A 17,108-nucleotide genomic window follows, 5' to 3' on the forward strand; every position below is an offset into this window, starting at 1 on the left:
TATAATTACATTTTGGATACTGTGGTTCTATTTGATAATAATAGAGTAATTTTTAAAAGACGAGCGTTTCCTGTTTGCCGTTTTTGTTTGGTTTTGAAGGGGCGGGTTTGAGAAGGTGGCCGAGGTACATGGGCCTAGTGTCAGTGGACAGGTTCTGTTGAGTCCTTTTTCTGTGCTCATCCCCCGTGTTGGGTGGTGAAGGGGGCGCAGATCCCGCCGTTATAAAGCCGAAAAGGAGAGGCAGGCCTGAGCAGCCTCACAGGTGAATGAGCCCACGGGAGGGTGGAGCTCCCGGCGCAGATCCTCCCTGCGCCCTGGTGTCTGGAGGACAGTGGGGTTCAGGAGGGAGGAGGGAGAGTGAAAGGTTTGGAAGGCTCTGGGAAGACCGGCAGCAGAAGCTGGGTGCCTCCCGCAGGCCCAGGAAGCCCTCCTGCCTGGCTTGAAAAGCAGCTGGTGGAGGGGTGGCGTGCCCGCCGTGTAGGGAGGCGTAGGGAAGGGGTGCGGAGGCACCTGGTGCCAATCTGTGGGAAAGGCACCAGTCAGAACACTTTTTATTTGCATGTTGCACCCAATTACTCTCCTTCGACTTGTTAACTGCATCGGTGCACCCTCATTTTCTAGGTATTCATTTCCAATCACCCTCCAGTGGGGCACAGAAAAAGAAACTGGGGGCAAATTATGTTGCCCACAGAGCGATCTGCTCTTGTTGTCCTGGGCTTGACAGTGACCCAGAGAGAATTCAGGCAGTTCATGGAGGCTGGGAGTCAGAAGTCTGGGAGGCCAGACTTCTGACGGCAGAGCACCTGAGAGCCACGAGCTGCTGAAGGTAGTGAGTCTGGGGGCGGAGAGGGAAGGACAGATATTTAAAGGGGGTTAGGAATTCAGAGGGCACAGCTGCTACATTACTGACTTTGAAGGGGCTGCTGAGGTAGGTCATCAACGCCCTCCTTTATAAAGATGCATGAAGTCAGGCACAGAGAGGGGAAGCGATAGCCCAAGATCTCCTATTGGAAAGGATGTGATTTGTTGGTTTACACTGAAATTTTCTAAAAGGATGGCAGGACACCAGGGCCGGCAGCCAGAGGGAGGGTTAGAGGGCCGGGCTGATGTGAAGGGCTGGAGAGGAGGCCGTTCTGGGTCCTGACCTGCGGAACCGGCTGTAGAGTAGATTCAGATCTAGGAGCAAGTCGGTAGGTTTGCCTATAGGAAACACCTAAGTGCCAAGCGCGTGATAAATGCACTGCCGACCGCGGGAGGACACGGCATAGACACAGCGTAGCTTCTGTGCAGAGGTGGGATCCGAGCTGGAGGATTTCACAGATGAGAGGAATGGGGAAGGCCTTCCAGCTGTGGGTATTCTCGAAGGCGGAAGTGTGGAAAGTGGGCCCAACTGAATCAGGGATCAGTGACTGATGAAACCCACTGAGCTGGAGAAAGGGCTTGTGGAGAGAAAACAAGCTGGCTGGGAGTAGACGTGGGTGCAGGGGAGTCTCGGATCTGAGACTGGAGAGTGTGGAGTTTGAATCTGATCATGTAGGAGATGCCGTTGCCGATCGCTGAGCAGGAGAGAGACGGGTGCAAGTGGGTATCAGGAGGCTGCAGCCAATGGGGATGGGGACAGTCTATAGTCAGACGTATGGGGGGAACTAGCCGTGGTCAGTGGACGGGTCCGAGGACGATGCATCTGGTGCTGGAGGTTGGAGTCGTGACAGAGGAAATGGCTCTTTTGAACGCCAGGATGTGTGAAGCCTCGAAGAGATGTGAGCAGAGGTATTTTGGAGATACTTGGTGCAAGGCCACAGCTGCTCAAAATCTTTACTAGTCCTGGAATTTGAGAACCAGAGAGTGCTGGGGGCGATCAGACCTGAGTGGGAGACCGTGGCAGTTTCCGGTGAAATCCAAGGCGGAAACTCAGAGAGTAACTTCCTTTGGTACCAGGGCATCCTCAGAGAACTGTGGGGTCTGTGGGAACCGCGCCCGTGAGCCTTTCTTTTCCTAGGAAATCTGGTTTATAAAGGATTCAATATAGTCAAAGACTGGTACGTCTTATGGGCTGTCAGGGGTCCTCTGTGCCCCGACCTCCCTTGGCTTGAACCCCCTTCATGCCCTTTCCTCTTCGCGGCCCAGCTCCCTGGGCTCCAAGTCATCTCTCCCTTTTCCCGACTCCCGAACACCATCATGATTCTCGCTCTCCATCTGCCGTAATCTCTGCCAGTGGTCACGGACCAACATCCAACGGGGGCTCACTACAGTATAGACGGACCCTGGAGTCGAACAGATGTGGATTTAAACATGATGGTCGTGTGGCCTCGAACAAGCTAATTAACAGACCGTGTCCTCATTCGTTAACTGGGGACAATAAGCCATTGTTCTGAGGCTTAATAACAATGCAGTAAATATGTAGCAAAGACTTGGGCACATCCTAAGGTCTGAGTAAAAGTTTGCTAGTTTCAGGTTAGCTTATGGCTAATGACAGCTTAACTTGGTAAAAGCAGAAGTTCGGGCAGGTCGTGGGGCCAGTGTTGTGTCCCCAAAGAATGATGCTCTGAGAAGGCAACTTCCCCACCAGCCAGAGGCAGATTACTTTGGTGTGAGGACGTTCAAGTCAAATCACGCAGACAACTACCCCTTGGTCTTGAAGTCGGAGCAGACAGGGGTTAAAACTCACGTCTCAGCCACATGCCAGCATCTGCAGTGGGTAGTACCCGCCTTCCTGGTTATCCCGTACCCTCACGGCGCTTTCCCCGGGGGCCCTTAATTGGAAAGCCAGACTTTCAAACTCCTGAACTGTCAGTTGCCGTTGGCCCCACGGAGTCGTGTGCCAAAGAGAGTCACTGCCGCTTATTGAAGGCTTCTTACTTTTGAAGGCTTTACGGACCTTCGCAGGCTTCACAGCTCGGATGTGTGCACCGCACGCTCATTTCATAGGTGAAGAGCTTGAGGCCCAGAGGGGGTAAGTTGGCCCAGAGTCACACAGCCACCACACTGCGGAGCCAAGATCTGAAGTCGTCTTGACTCCAAAGCCCATGTGTTTGGCCACATAACCAAATAACCCAAATGGTTACTGACAAAAGAGAAGTCAGAGCCTCTTTCAAATTATTCCATTTTACCCTCCGATTTTAAAAATTAAGACACAATTAGGGGAACCAATATACCGAGCAGAACATGCTCTGTGCCATACATTTGCCAAAATCGTGAACATAGTAAAACAGAATTTTAGAGGCCTTGGCCGTAGCGTCGTGGAGCCCGTGTTTGCAGCTGGAGAAAAGAAGACGGGGAGGAGCGCGTGGTCGGTGCCGGGCTCGCTCACCCGGGCAGGGGCAGCGAAGGGAGTGAGCCGTGGGGCTGGCATCTCAGCCAGCCGTGGGGCTGGCCTACAGACGCCCGTATCTATTAGGCATCCCTCGTGGGCAAAGCGTTGTACTGGGCTCCATGGAGAAACACAAAAGGATTAGGAAACCCTCCACTGCCTTGACAGCACTTAAAATCTGGTGGAGACTGCGGCCTAATTCTCCAGACGGAACCTTTGGGGTCTGGAAAGCGACGGAGACCTTCAGGCCACTGTCTGGGCAGGAAGAGCCATCACGCCACCATCTCTTCTCTGACCCTCCTTTCAGACAGGGTAGCTTTAGCCAGGTGTCTGTGGGGACCTTTCCTGAGGCCATGTTGTGGCAGCTTCTCAGATTAAGGGATCAGGGACGGAGGCCTCCAGGCCCTACTGTTGCCAGGGCAACAGTGAGTCAGGCCAAGGCCTCTCCTCCAGCTTTCTGGAAAGCACTGCAGCTGCTGAAGCCTCCTACTGCTTCCCAGGCATAGTGGGGACTTCTAGATTTAAATTTTTGATAAATCGGTTCTGCACTGACCACTTCTAGTTGGGTTCTTTGAAACGGGTATTTTTAGTTAAAGCATACTAGACTCTAACCCTTCTATTTCTATTTTCTACCAAAGGTAATTCCAGGCTAAAATAAGTTTTCTAAGCAAGAAAAGAAAGGAAGGGAGAGAGGGAGGGAAGAAGGAAAGAAGGAAGGAAGGGAGGAAGGAAGGGAAAAAGAAAGAAAAAACTAAGTTAAACCGAGTACTACTGATAGTGAGTGGCCTTGCGTGAAAACTTCCAGTCAGAAATCAGACCTAGCCCTGAGTTTATTAGGGATAATAATAATTACCGCTATAATTCATTGGGTCTTACCATGTTCCAGGCACTGTGCTAAGGAAATGCTTTCATTTCATTTTCTCTTTTGACAACCTGTGAAATCGGTATTATATACCCTTTTACAATGAAGTTTGGAGAGGTTAAGCGATTAGCCCAAGGTCACACGGCCAGAATTTAAACGTCACGTGTGTGCTGTTAACTGCTGTTGGAGACTGCCTCCCAATTTCTTCTACGTGGATCCTTAATAAAGAAGGCAAAACAGTACTTTTTCTCAAATTGCAGCTCTGACTCTCCCATGGACACAGCGTGTAAGTTCTGGACCTGGCAGACAGACCAGCTCAGCCCGGCAACCCTGGGACAGCATCCGGCTCTCCTAACCGGGGAGAATAGATGCTGCGCGCCCCGGTGGCTGGGCATCAAGCCAGCCCCCATTTTAGACCGAGCCCCTCTCTTCCGTGGGGACTTTGGGAAGAGGCTTATGTGTTAAGGCGAGGGGCTCCCTTTCTGTGTTTGTTTCTATGTTGGGACCTAAGAAGCCATTTGTTTAACAGAGAAGGAACGGGGTGAAGATTTTCACACGGACGATGCACCTGCTCTCCAATAAAACAGTGCTCACGCCGTGACTCAAATCCTTTAGGCTTGTGCTACCTCTTGGGTTCTCACCATTCCTTCCACCGCAACCAATGAATGAAACTCACTGCTCCTCTTTATGAAATAACAAACAAGTTCTCAAAATAACTCGAGTATGTTAGGATAGGAGCATCACTACTGACCATTAACTAGGGTAATGAAAAGTTGAATTTTAGTGACAAAATGTACCAATGAAAATTTCTATCCTCACTAGCAATTTTATTTAAATACTGAATATCGGGACAACAAATTGTTTCCTTTTAGAATCAGTATCGTCTAATAAGCATAAAAGCTTTTTAAGAACTACATTCAATCAGTTCTTTGTTTACAGATACACAAATACTAAAGATACGCCCTCAAAGGATTGAAATGGATTGGATTTAAGTTCGATTCAATTAAGAAAATTAAACAGGTTATGAAGCATGACATTTGCCATTCTTCCACTGAAGGTATGATCCAAGAACCATAGTATCATGACCAAATTTTCTGCAGGTCAATTATACAAATTCTAAAATCTAAGATAAAAATTTTAGGCGTGTATTATCGTATGTGGGTTGATCGTCATCACTGAAACTGGCCCCATTAATTTTGTCCCAAAGTAAAGGCAGTAAGTTGGTTTGCAAAGCTACCCCCTAAACAATTTAATAATAACAAATGTCCAACTAAAATTATTATTCATTTCCCACTTTAGCTTATCCTGAATTAACCAATGCCTTACCAAGCCAAAGGTTTGTGATACATCTTGAAATAAGTTTGGAAAAAAAAAAACCCTCAAATGTTTCAGAGTACTACTGAAAGAGCAAGTCAGTATCCGAATAACGCCAGCCCCTAGTATATTTATTCAAATGGTAGACATACTGAGAAGAAGTAGACACATTTTTCTTGCCCAAATCTGTGCCAGCTCTGCAGTCTTGGAACAAGCATAAACTAAACTGCGTACAAACATGCTTGGGTGTTCATTTTACCGCAAGGATTAACTCGCATTAGTATGTTATTGTCATATAACTGAATTTCAGAATTTGATTTAAAACCCTTTTCCCCCAAACGAAAGTAGCACTGTTGTTTTTTCTTACTGTAAAGGGAACTTCTGAGTTCCAAAGAATAAGAACGTATCTCAGAATTGAATGAGCCTGTTATCTCTCCGAGAGGAAGTATGAAGTCTCATCTGTAAATGTACCAGAAGAAACTCATTTGCCACCCACTATGAGGACTTTTAACCATCTCCATACCTGTGAGATTAACTGGGTTGTCTGGAAGAGTTCAGCACCTCTCTGTAGAAACTAAATCTATAGTCCTATATTTTAGAATCTCTTTCAGAGTCAGGACACAAAATCTTCATCAAATTTATAATGATCCGCCAAATTTTCTGCACTTCATCTGTCAGGGTTTTCAAGATTTTGTTTTTAACCCCAGAATCCCTTGTTTAAATAAAACCATTTTCAGAATCTAAATATGTACAATAATCAGAGGCAGAGGGGCTGGGGTTGGGGTGGGAGGAGTAGCGGCTAAACCCACCTGCTCAGCCCTCCCGGCCCTGGGGGCTGCCCAGAGGGGTTTCTGAAGAGGAAGCTGCTTCAAACCCCACCCCCTGCCCCGGGCAAGTCCTGCCCACCCTTCTCCCTTGCGTCAATGTTTCCCAGTCTCAATCCAAACTCTGTGGGTTTAATTTATCCATTGACACATTCCATGCTTACACCTTTGACAGGGCACAGGGTTTAAGTTTATTTCTTCCTTTTAGGGTGTACGTGCATCTCTATTCTCTATAACCTCTACATTACCAGGCAGATGTTCATAGCAGGTTATATGGCAAGTCCCAGTGAAGTCTAGAGAAATGACACCCACCAAGAATCCCTGGAAGGCAGAAGGAAGTAGCAGCACAGATGTCCAGAAAGGCCCTGGTAGAAGCTGCCAGGATTACAGAAGTTATTTTTACAGCAAACACTTACACTGTGGAGACGAGGGATCATCACGCCAAGTTACAGCCCCCAGGACCCTTGGCCACACATCATGGCTGTGAGATGCTTTGAGGGTCTCCCTCCTCCAGGCTGTCCTGGGCTCCGTGCGTGCCTGGCGTGGGCCCTTGACGGCATGTGTGCTTGACATTCTCAAGGGCAGGCTTCAGGTCATCTCTGTGCTTGCTCCAGCATCTGGTACCCGGGTCTGGCCCAGGTGAGGCACTCACCTTAAATGACCAGGGAAATCAGACACAGATGAAAATGTGCAGGAAAGAGAAACAAGCAAAACCCCAAATCTCTGTCCATTTGGGCTGCAGATGATTTTCCTCATTAAAGCTAATCCAAACCTTTAAAAGATGGCATAGAAAACATACTTTATCATTCCCTCCGATATCTCAGCCCAAATAATAGGTAGAGTCCCCAGGTCACTGCCAGATCCTCTTAACCACATTTGCTGGGTGGCTGGGGTGATGACAGAAATCCTTCTGGGCTACGCTGCCCTTTGAAGGACGGCCACCCAGCTCCCAGATATGGAGTCCAAGGGTAGGCAGGCAGCAGAGCTAGACTGCAAGGGAATGGAGCAGTTGGCATCTCCCCTGCATCCAGCGAGCCCTCCCACCCTTGCTGGCTGTCAGAGCTGTCAGATCGTCACTCCTCTGTTTGCACAGGACAGCAGCGACTCTTGGCTTCCTCTCATTTTAGATGGCCTTGGTCCCCTGTGCCCTCCTGCCCTCTACAGCGGCGGCGGCACATGGACCCCCTGGGTAGAGTCCTCTCCCAACCCCAGGCCCCCAAACCCTTGAAGACTTCCTTGGGGATCCTTAGAGTCCTTCCCGGCTCCCAGGGAACTGCCATGCCCGTCCTCAGCCTCCCTCGCTGAACCCCAGCTCCGTCTCTTCTTGAGACTTCATGACTCCCTCAAAGATCGGGGCCCCAAGTCAGCACCTGTGAAATGGGGACGGACAGCGTCTGTCTCCCAGGCGCTCTGTAAGCGGTGCTGCAGGATGATGGAGCTAGGCCTTAATAAAAAATCTTTTTTAAATTAAAACTTGGATTTCTATAGATTTATATATTTACGTTTTAAATAAATGTATGTCATCTTGTAAATTTAATTTATAGCGAGCTGAATTTTTTCAATTTCCTCAGCCGAGCCTCCCCTCACCTACCGGCCGAACCAGCTGAGGCGCGCGCTGGCCGGACGCCGGGTCCTGGGCCTCGCTCGAGCGCCCGCGCCACGTGGGGCCGCGGCCGTGCCGTGCTGCCCCCTGGCGGCCGGAGCCGGGAGGCCCGGAGGCCGCCGCGCCGCACCTGGCCGCCCGCGGCCGCTCTAGGAACGCGGGGCCTCTCGGTGGTGGCGGGGGCCAGTCGTCGCGCGCCCAGGAAGGGGCTGTGCCCGAAGCCGGGGTTCTGCGGCGCGGGCGCTTCTGCAAGGCGCGCCAGGCCTCTCTGCCGAGCGGGCGGCCCGGCGCCGTCCTTGTACGCCCCGAGACCATCCCTCTGGGGCCGAAGCCGCTCTGGTTTTCTTATTTTTTCGCACGCCTGGCCGGCCCCGTCCCCCGACCCGTCGCGGGCGCGTTCTTTGTGCAGATCCTGTTGCTGGGAACCCGTGGGTGCAGAGCGGACCTCGGGGCTCTGCGGAGAGCGGGAGCGCCGAGACGTGCCCCACCTGTAAGGCCCAAAGCCGCTCCGAGGAGAAGACTTAAAGGGAAATCCCAACGAGCCGCGGGGACCGAGAAGGAAGGGGTGGCCCGTGGAATTGACCCGAGCTTTAGGGATGCAAACCCTTTCCCGCGTGGCACTGCTCGAGTCGGTTAAGCTCTACACCACGCGGAGGCGGACCTTGAGAAGCGTCCTGACGATGGGCTCGACCCGTTGTTTGTTTCTTGATACATTTTCAAATATGTCTATAGTTATTTCCAAGAGTTGGAATTGCCCTGTCAAAGAGTATAGGCCTTTTTTTTTTTTTAAGGCCTTTTGATGCCTGTTGCCAAACCATTTTCCAGAAGGGCCACGGGCTTACCTTGTTCTCTGTGGGACGTAGGTAGAGTACCCGCAGGCAGAGCTGCCAACTGGGAAGGTGGTCTCTTGTGGGGAGGGGGAGGGGTTGAGAATCGCCTGGCATTTAAGGGGCAACATGGGGTTCCGTGTGAGTGATGACCAGGCAGGCAGTGGCTTTGCGACAGTGCCCTGGGTCATACTGTGGGACTGACTCTCAGTGGATGTCAACGCTTCCGGAACATTGGGCAGCCAGAGGGATCCTTTGAAAATGCGGGTCCTCTTTTGCTCTTCGGGTAAAATCCAAAATCGCATCAGGGCCCACCGGGCCCTGCCTGCCTCTCCAGCCCTATCTTGGGCAGTGTATTGGTTTCCTAGGGCTGCGTCACGAAATACCAGAAACTGGGTGGCTTCACATAACAGAAGTTTATTGTCTAAAAAAGTCCACAATCAAGGCGGCGTTAGGGTTGGCTCTTACTGGAGACCCTGTTGCACGCCTCGCTCTGTTGCCGGCAATCCTCTGTGTCCCTTCGCTTGTGGACGCATCACTCCAGTGTCTGCCTCCATCCTCACGTGGTGTTTCCCTTGTATCTCTATCTCTATGTCTCTTCTCTTCCTCTAAGGACAATAGTCATATTAGATGAAGGACGCACCCTAATTCTGAACCACCTCATCCTAACTGAACTATCTGCAATGACCCTACTTCCAGATCATGCCACATTGGAGGTTCCTGAAAGGACGTGGATTTGAGCGGACGCTGTCCAACCCACAAGAGGCTGTCTCCCCTGACTCGGGGGCCCTGGGCTTCTCTCCACTCTCCTGGCTCAGCCTCTGCCCCCCACCCTGTCCTCCTGGGCCACCCATCTCCACCTCCCGTCCCCTCCTCCTGCGAGGTGTTGTGGAAATGTCACTGCCTCCAAGAAGCCCTCCCAAACCCCGCAGATGAGGGTCACCCTGCCTTGTTTAACGGGCTCATGACACCCATCCCAATGGTATCTGAGGAAGTGCCTGAGTCACAGTGTGTCAGTCTCACGTGTGCCTCCCCTGGAAGGTCACCCCCATGAGGGCCGGAACCAGGCCGCCTGGGTGAGCAATAACAAACCTAAACACGTGGGCACAGAGACTGACGGCGGAAGCCTGTCTCAGTAGGACAGGCCAGAGGGGACAGGCTCTGTACCAAGCCCACTGCAGGGCCCTCCAGGAAGGCCTCCGAAGCGGTGGCCCCGGGACACGGGGGAGACAGACCTGTGGTCAGGGCAGGCTCCACCCCTCCCCCGACCATGACCTTCAAGGCCCTCTCTAAGCTGCCCCTGCCCCACCTCACTGACCTCTGCTCACATCTCTGTCTTGTTCTGTCCCTTTGCACTGTTCACGCTCCTGCATCCATCCTGCCAAGCCAGCTCCCTTCTTAGGGCCTTGGCGGTCTCTACCCACATCCCGGAATGCTCTGCATCCAGGTTTTTACACACTGGCTTCTTACCATTCAGACTTCAGCTCCTATTGTCACTTCCCTGACGACCCCATCTCACCCGCGTCGTCCTCCATCACATCAACCTGCTTTATTTTCAGTGTCTGTGATGATCTTGTTCATTTGTTTGTTTTCCTGTCTGTCCCCCTAACCTCTCAGAATATAAGCTCTGTGAAAGCAAGGACCTCGTTTGCCTGTTCACTGCTGAGCCCTCAGTGCCAGGCTAGAACCTGGAACACAGTGGGTGCTTCCTGTTTGTTGAATGACTGAATGAAAGTTAACCCTTCCAAGCTCTGTTTCTTCATCTACAAAATGGGGATAATCTGAGCTACTTCATAAGAGATAATAATTGTACCTACCTCAAAGGGAAGACTAAATGAGAGGAGGTACATGAAATGCCTCCAGAGTAGTAAACACTCAACATATTGGAACCATTATCAGTATCTTAGATTGACACCCAGCCTAACATGGAGGGGATGTGGCAGATGTGGTGGTAACTCTTACAGATCCCCAGAGGGATTACAGAGGGTGATTCAACCTTCACATTCTTTCAGTTACCCAACCTTTACCACAAAAGGATGGAAGAAGTGTGGTATTGTAACAGCCCTGAACTTGGACCAAGTGGTCTTGAAACTGAGTGTCTTAGAAACTTTCTGAAGCTGCATCCTCACCTGCAAAATGGAAATAATTATTCCTTATAAAAGCTTAAGTGGCTTATATGTAAATTATGATGCATATTTCCCAAATGACTCTTCCACTGGTTCTTTTTGTCTTAAAGCAATTATTTATTAATTATATCATAGTAAATGGTATTGCTTGCAATTACTAGAAGGGAATATGCTTAAATTTGTAATATTTATTGTTTTTTTCTGATTTTGAAAGTAATATGTTACAGAAAATTTGGAGGATATAGAAAGTTTGAAGAAGAAAGTTTTAAAATCATCCCTAATCCCCCCATTTTTAGTCCTCCTCTTTATGCCATGGAGCAAACAATACAAATTTAAATGCATTGGCGAGAGGAACAGTGATGTCAGCAGGTCCAGCGACTTGGGCTTCCTAGCAGGTAGGTCTGCTTCCTGAAAGGCCAGGGCAAGTGGAGTCCTGGCTTGATGGAGTCTTGGGAGTGGCTCGGAGGGGAAGGAGGCCCACGAGAAGGGACTGGTCTTTTGAGGGTGTGGCCCGAGGAGAGCGTCTGACTATAGATTAAGAGGTCCCGATTTGGATTCAGAGGTACTTTTACCAGGTCCTTAATTTTTTTTTTTTTTTTTACATTTCTAAGTAGTTTATGAAAATAATACATTACTGGAAATTTTTACATTTGAAATAATGCTCTCTGTCATTTAGCACAGAATCACCTGGTTTTAAAAGACACCAGTGTCCTTGTCACTCAACTAGCTGCCCCCCTCCTCCCTGCATTAGGGTTTTTAAAACCTTTTTAAACCTCCCTAGAAGGTTCTAATAAGATCAGGATTAAGAACCATGACTTAGCATGTAATTCACATTTTCTTGTGAATTATACGAAACATTTAAATAGCTTGCAGGAACTTATTTCCCCCACCAGGGATCGAACCCACACCCCCTGCAGTGGAAGCCAAGGAGTCCTAGTCACTACCCTGCCAGGGAAGTCCCAGTAGTTTTTGATCACTGGAGATCTAGCATACTTCCCTTAACTACCTCTCTAGTATTAGGCATGTTTAAATATTTTAAATAACACTTAAGAGGGCTTACATGTAAGTAAGAGGACTTACATATCTTTGAGCCAACATTTGTTCATATTTCAGACATTTTCTAAGGATGGATTCCAAGAAATGGAATTACTACCAAGTCAAAGGGAATTAATTATTTAAAATAATCTCTGGTTTTACACTGCCCTTCCCCTCAAGAAAGATTGTACCAATTTACAGTCCCAATTTACAGTACTAATATGATAATTACTGTTTTCATTGTTTTCCTAATTTGATAGGTGAAAAATGTTATGTTTTAATTTGCATTTCTTTGGTCTTCCTAAAATTTACCCTGATTTACTGAGATTGAGCACATCCTTGATGGCCTAAGTGGACCCTTTACATATTAAGGATATTTATTTGCAGCATTTTGTCTGTCGTAAATGATGGAAATTTGCTATAATCCCAACTTGCTATTAACCTTTCAATTTTGTTCATATTCCTAAACTCTTAATGTTTAAATAACTACTGACATTTTCTGTTCGGATTTCTTCCATGCCTTCCCTGCTGTTCAGAAATTAGTTAGATATTCATTTATATTCTCTCATACTTTATGTTCGGTTTTGTTATACACAGTGCTTTAATCCACTTGGACTGTATTTTGATATACAAAAAGAAGTTTAGTTGCTACTTTAATTATTTTTCCCAAATGGCCAATTAAACTCTCCTAGCTTGATTTATGTAAATAACCTTTCCTTTCCCGTCTGAATTCGTGACTGCTCTACGTCGGGGCAGTAAAACGCCGTGGTTAAGTGTGTGGTTAAGTAAGCCCCGACAGCTTATTTCGCATCCTGCCCCCTCGGGCTCCTCCGCTGTGCCCCTGGGGTAGCCATCACAGCCCGCTCCCAGAGGGCTGTGGACGTCCTCAGCGCTCGGGAGGCACTCGCGATGATCTTTTATTACGTGGGTACATATACTATTGGTGTTCTCCCAGGTCTGGCTGCCTTGCGCTGTTTTAGTAGATGTTCTAATATTTACAGTGGAAAAGTCCTCCAGTGTCGCTTCTGTTATTTCTTTCGCAGTTTTCTTAGCTACCGTCACCTATTTCATGTTTCGAAATAAACGGCCCCCCTTTTATTTACTAGGCCTGGCCTTCCGTTTACCTCTCAAGGAAGGAGTTCGAAAAGGACACTGCTTGATGCAGCTGGCAGACTAGCTAAGGTCTGCGCGGTTAGGGGAGCAGAGCCCCGAGGGGCATCAGAGCGGTGGGAAGAGGAGAGAGAGGCGGCGAAGACGAGGAGGAGGACGACGAGACCAAAAGCCGGAAAAGGGCAGATGGAGCAGAAGCAACGAGGCGGCCCGGGCTCAGGCGGGAGCTTGGCGCGCTGAGAAGTCTCCCTCCGGGCGGCCTGGGTCTTCTCCAGGCAACAAGAGGGGCCCTGAACCTCTACCACCTCCGGCTGTGGGCAGAAGACTGTGACCAAATCAATCGTCCCACCGAACCTGGGGAGGAAAACCGGTTGGAGTTCTGAGCAGGAAGGCCTGCCTGGAGCGACCATATGCAGCAAAACCCAAGGCAGAGGCTACGACGGTCGGCAGGGCCTGGGTGTGGCTGCACGGCTATAAAGGTGTGAGTTGAGAATGTTTAGCTGTGTCAGGGGGTATAGCTCAGGGGTAGAGCATTTGACTGCAGATCAAGAGGTCTCCGGTTCGAATCCGGGTGCCCCCTGCCCACGTAGCATTTTGGAATTTCCAGGCTTCAGCAAGCCTGAGGCCCATGGCCTTCCTTCCTTGGGTCCCTGTAGTTCCAGCACCCCTCCACACTGAGAACAACACCCGCTGACTCTTTCCCGTCTGGAGCTGCTCCACCCGGAACAGCCACCTATGGATTGTGGAGAGGCCCACAGTGTGGGAAGCCTCATTGGTTTCTTGCACTTTTCAAGGAAATGGGGGGAGCAGGATGCTGTCAGGGCCCCAGGAAGGTCCTGCTGCTCATCAGAGTGTGGTAGATGGAAGGAGCCCCAGGGAGGAGTAAGAAGTTGGGGTTCTGGTCCCAGCACCACCATCACCCCACCTTTTCTCATCAGCACAAGGGGTGTCAGCCAGAAGCAATGAGGGCTGCTCCGCACAGGACAGAAGCAAGACTGGGGTCTGCGGACGGCTCTGGGGAGGCGTAGGAGACCCACAGATTTCCAGGTCCCTGGACAGCCACTTTCAAGTGACTTTTTTCTGTAGACCAAAATATGTTTAATGAAAATACCTCTGATCCAGGTGCTAAAGTAACTGGTAAGCTTAAAGTATGCTAATTGAAAGGCACCCTGTGGGACTTCCCTGGTGGCCTAGTGGTTGGGATACTGTAGTTCCCCTGTAGGGGGCTATGGGTTTGATCCCTGATGAAGGGACTAAGATCCTGCATGTTGTGTGGTATGGCCATGAAACAAAAGAAAAAGTTTTAAACAACCAAAAAGCATTTTTAAAAAGTATTCTCAGTTGTAATTTTTTTGTATTGCAATATGTAAACATTTTAGCCACAAAATTTTCACATTCTCTTTTTGCTTCCATTCAAAGTACGTTTCTTCCACAAAAATATTTATAAGACAAAGCTCTTGAAATGAGTATGATTCTTTGGAATATTTCACCAAATTTAGATGCTGCAAAATCATAAGCTTTGAAAATTTCATTCCCTTCAGGTACAGAATGTAAATTATCCAATTTAAATGAGGAGCTTCAGTCAAAGACTCCTTAGAGATATCGCAAATGCAATTTTAGAAATTCAGAATTAAATCCTGTATACCACGTGAAATTTCATTGTTTAACTTGTTCAGTTTCTCTCTTGCTTTGGCAAGAATACATTTCAATATCTTCCTGTTTGCAAATTTTGTTTTCATTTATTGCAACTGTCTAAAGTTTTCAAAAGCTGAAGTTTTGGGGCACACCATTTGTTGAAAACTTTGATTAAAGATTTCCAACAGGTTTGTGCAAAACAGAACAACAATTTTTGGTGCACATTTTTACAAAAAGAAAAGTTTAATACCAATGCCATTGCAGGACACTTAGGTTAATTCACAAAGTAGTTCTTCAAAGGTTTAAACATTTCTAAAATCTTAGTGGTATTGGGGACAGATGTGTTTTAAGAGACTGATTATGTTGGTGGACCTACAAAATAATTCTATTCAGTAGCTATTTGTACTTTCTTATACATACTGCCATCATGAAATATTTTCTTGTATTAAATCAGCTGTGTCACAAAAGTAATTTAGTTTTTTAAAAACTTAAACAAAAAACCAATTCAGCTTTTATATGAGTTGGTAGAAAACCACAGCTTGTTCGGATGCACTTGTGAATTATGTGTGTGCCACAGTGCCAGCGACATTTCTGCTTAGTTTGCTTACAACTTACTGATGGCTTCCTTGCTAAGAACATGGTTTATATTACAATGCTGTGCTCCGAAAATTTCATTCTTGTATTATTACTGCAAAAACAAAGAGTTCTATCTTCTATTGAAGTCTTAAATGGAGTTTATAACAGCCTTTGCAATAAGTCAGGTGTTTCACCTTGGACAAAATGAACTTCTAAAGCTTCACTTTGATTCCATGAACTGGATGCTGGGACTACAGACCTGAAAGCAGAACCATCCCCAGGGACAGACTTATGTGGCCCTACCTAACAAGACTTTGTAGTTACTCAGCTTCCCAACAACATGTGTTCCCCGGGATGGGGGTGCTCCTCAGAAAGGAGCTGGTGGAGAGGTTGGACAGAGGGGAGGAGAAAATGAAGGGAGGGCGGCTGTGCTCCTGGGGAGGCCTGAGGTTTAGATTCCGGAGCAGAAATCAAAACCTTTGAGGCCTGGTCCTGACCCTTGTGGGCAGCCCAAATGTGCCCAGGCATGAAAGGGACAGCAGATCAGTGCTTCTCAGTGGTTCTTGAGTTTGCCTAGGAATCTATTCATACTTTAATAACAATCTTAACCGTTCAGATATAGGCACACTGTGGCTGGTTTGCAGAGCCATCTTTTAATCTAGAGCCCAGTGCTGGCGTGTGCCCGGGTTTATGACCACATTGTCACCACACCGTGCAGTAACACTGTGATGACAGAAGAACAGAGGCAGACTTTGAAAGCAGCTCTTTTGCCCCTTAACTGTTTGTCCATTTCTGTGCCCCTCCAACCTTAAAGAACCTAATTATAGGAACGAGATGACTAGGCAATTTAACCTAACTCCCGACTTGAGCTCTCCTGAGTGCACACCATGCCTTGTGTAACCTGTTGAGTCTTTTCCTAGATTAAAAGAAGGAAGAAGGAAGAATTAAGTAGTTAAGGAATGACCAGCTCTCTACCCGCAACAGCCCCCTTAGCAATCCTGCAGGCAGATCACACAAGCAAGATAACGTCTGGAGAGAGAGGCAGCCAGCCAGCAAGCAATGGAGAAGGATGCAGAGCCCGACCTCCTGCCTCGATGGTTCGCTGAAATTCTTCCCCATTTTTCCCTTTAAAAACTGTCATGTCTGAGCAGAATCTTTGCAGTTGGTCTTGGGACATGAGTTCACCTTCTCCCCAGATAGCGGGCTTTTCTGATTAAAGCGTTTTTCGTTTCTACTGACACTTGCCTCTTGATTATTGGCTTTTGAGCAGCGAGCAGCCAACGCTGAGTTTGGTGACAACTTCAGCCTATGAGAGATGGATCTGGGCCGAGAGAGGCTGTCACTGGGTGTGTTAGCAGAGACAGCAGAGGAGTTGGGGGACAGCTGGGTCTCCAGGCACGAGCAGCTTCACAAGCACATTGCAAAGAGCCTCTTCCAGCAAAATGATTCCATCTGAATTGCTATTAAGTTGAATGCTATTGGGTATGTGATTTTGTTTGTGTTGATTTCTAAAATTGTTTTGTCTTAATAGTGTATACAACTGTGAGTAGGAAGCATTTACATCTAGTTTTGTGTACACATTTGTATACAGATATAAGCGGTACAATAAACTAAAATTAAGTTAGCCCTGGGGCACTAAGAAAAGAATGTTCCCTTTCAAAGGTGTACACACAACAAGAAACCAGTAAACTCGTTGTGTGGTGGCTGAGAGACAGAGATGGGATGGAGTCGGTTTTTCTCTGGTTGCTGTTTCGTACGTTTTCAATTCTGTGCCATATGAAAGCGCTACTCGTAAAAAACCTAATTCATTCAGAAATTTAGGAAACTTCAGTTCAAGCCATCTGACTCCCAGAAGCCTCTTGTGGGTCCTCTCAAGGCGCTGGGTT

General features: G+C 48.1%; 1 non-coding gene across 1 annotated transcript; it reads left to right on the top strand.

The window, feature by feature from the left end:
• Nucleotides 1-13,519: 13,519 nt before the first annotated feature.
• On the top strand, nt 13,520-13,591 carry TRNAC-GCA (transfer RNA cysteine (anticodon GCA)). Its single transcript has one exon. It is a non-coding gene; the product is annotated as a tRNA-Cys (tRNA).
• Nucleotides 13,592-17,108: the final 3,517 nt, after the last annotated feature.

The sequence above is a fragment of the Globicephala melas genome, chromosome 9 (assembly GCF_963455315.2).
Source record: "Globicephala melas chromosome 9, mGloMel1.2, whole genome shotgun sequence".
Taxonomy (NCBI): Eukaryota; Metazoa; Chordata; class Mammalia; order Artiodactyla; family Delphinidae; genus Globicephala; species Globicephala melas.